Raw genomic sequence first — 2,688 nt, forward strand, 5'->3', positions numbered from 1 at the left:
CGCCCCCGGGAGCCTGGCCCCAGGGACGGCTGAGCTGGCTGGGGTCAGGCTCCCCGCTGGCTATGAGGTCAGTGCCTTGGGGACAAAGACGCAGTGTCCTGGGCCTGGCACGGTGGGGACGGGGACCCCATGACCCCACACAGAACAGGCCAGGGCTAGGGTGCAGGGCGGGCTGAGGGATTGAGGTGGGGGCCTGGGGGAGGGGCAGAGTCCGAGCGAGACGAGCAGCAGAGACAGCAGTGGGGAGGCAGAGACGGAGAGGGAAGAGAGACAGAGAGAGATGAGAGACAGACAGAGACAGAGATGGGGAGAAACACCGAGGGCGCTGGGCGAGCCGGAGCCCGGGCAGACTCAGCCCCCTCCATGGTCCCGAGACCTCCCCATGCCAGGAGACTCCATCACTGGCCTCGTTTCACAGAAGGGGAAACTGAGTCCAGAGGCGCTCAGACTCCCTGGGGCTTGGGTCGGAGGCGAAGATGTGGATCCAGACCGCCCCGGCGGGGCAGAGCTTTGTCCCTTCCGGAGCGGGGCCTGAGGCTGGCCCTCCTCGCCTCAGCGTCGCCACCCGCCTGTGGGGGTCTCGTCGCCGCTGTGTCTCCCCGGGGCTTCTGCCTCGCCACACCTCTGTCCATTCCCCAGAGTCAGAGCAGCCGCAGGAAAAGCTTCAAGGAGGGAACTACAGGGGCGGGGGTAGAGGCAGAGCTGAACGCAGATGCCCCAGCCCTGAGGTCAGGCAGACACAGAGGCGGTGGGGAGGGCTGCCTGGAGGAAGGGCCTTTGGGCTGAGATTTATAGACTCAAAGGGTATTCCCAGCAAAGGTCATTGCAGGGCAAACGTCCACAGGACACACTTTGGGGACCACCAAGAAGAACAGGGCAGATCTGGGGCTCCCTGGGGCGAGACGAGGCTGGTGAAATGGGCTGGGCCCCTGAGTGCCAGGCTGAGGACTTGGCTTTCTCCAGGTTACTAGGGAGCCATGGCAGGTGTGTGATCAGGGGATGCCCCAGCCACATGTGAGGGGCGACACATGATCGAGCTCACAGCTGCAGCTCTCTCTGAGGTGGCGCATCTTAGCACACCCGCCTCCCTCCCTGCCCCTTGGCCTGCCTGATGCCTCCTCCGGGAAGCCCTCCCCACTGTCCCTAAAGCTCAGATGAGTTCCTGGGGCTGTTCTACTTTCTGACACCCACAGACTGGGGGGAGGGGGAAGCAGGAAGCACTGGGTCACAGGGGCCCAGCAAACATGGCAGAAGGAACCACAGCCCTCCCCACACCCTGGCTTCCGCCTTCTCAGGGAGTGCCACCTTCAGCCTGGAGGCGGGGGGCAAGGGCCCCCGACGCCCAGAGGGTCATCTAAAGAGGGCGCCAAAGGATGAGTAGGAGTTTGCCAGAGCATCTATTCACTGACTCGCAAACACGTACAGCCATTGTTCATCGTAAGAACATTTTGCCCATTGTTCAGCCAGGACTTCCTAATGCCTCCAGAGGATCAGCGGAGGCTGATTTAAAGAACACACAGAAGTGGGGTGCGGTGGCTCACCCCTGCCATCCCAGGCCGAAGTGAGAAGATTGCCTGAGTCCACGGGTTCGAGACCAGCCCGGGCAACTTGGTGAGACCTCATCTCTACAATAAATCAAAAAAGTAGCCAGGTGTGGTGGTGCACACCTGTGGTTCCAGCTCCTAGGAAGGCGGAGGTGGAAGGATCGCCTGAGTCCCAGCAGTCCGTGAGCGTGCCACTGCACTCCAGCCTGGGTGACAGAGCGAGACTCTGACTCAAAAAAAAAAAAGAATTTCAGATAAACCACACATACTTTGTTAGCATAACTATGTCTCAAGGATTGCAAAGGGCATACTTATCCTGAAAAATTAACCCTTGTTTATGGAAATTTTTTTTTTTTTAGTTGGAGTCTCACTCTGTCACCCAGGCTGGAGTGCAGTGGTCCCTCCCGGCCACCGCAGCCTCGACCTGCTGGGCTCCGGCGATCCTTCCGCCTCAGCCTTCCGAGTAGCCGGAACTACAGGCGCGCGCTACCATGCCCGGCTGATTTTTTGATTTATTGTAGAGATGAGGTCTCGTTGCCCAGGCGGGTCTCGAACCTGTGGGCTCAGGCCATCCACTCACCTCAGCCTCCCAAAGGCGCGGGATTACAGGCTGAGCTACCGAGCCTGGCTTGTCTATGGAAATTTCAGTTAACTGGCTCACTACCTTGGAGAACAGAGTGGCAGGTTTCCACACATTTATTTATGTATTTATTTAGACTCAGAGTCTCCCTCTATCGCCCAGGCTGGAGTGCAGGGGCACGCTCACAGCCACCGCAGCCTCAACCGGCTGGGCTTAGGCGATCCTTCCGCCTCAGCCTTCCAAGGAGCTGGAAACACAGGTACATGTCACCATGCCTGGCTGATTTTTTTCATTTATTGTAGAGACGAAGTCTCGCCAAGTGGCCCAGGCTGGTCTGGAATCCCTGGGCTCAGGGAATTCTCTCGCCTCCACCTCCCAAAGTGCTGGGATGACAGGTGTGAGCCACTGTGCCCAGCTGGTTCTCACACATTTAAAACAGAGCTACACCCGGGCTCAGTGGCTCAGCCTGTAATCCCGTGCCTTGGGAGGCTGAAGTGAGTGGATTGCCTGAGCCCGCGGGTTCGAGAACGGCCTGGGCAACTTGGCAAGCCCTCATCTCTACAA

The sequence above is a fragment of the Carlito syrichta genome, unplaced genomic scaffold (assembly GCF_000164805.1).
Source record: "Carlito syrichta isolate Samal-C Ts95f unplaced genomic scaffold, Tarsius_syrichta-2.0.1 Scaffold143239, whole genome shotgun sequence".
NCBI lineage: Eukaryota > Metazoa > Chordata > Mammalia > Primates > Tarsiidae > Carlito > Carlito syrichta.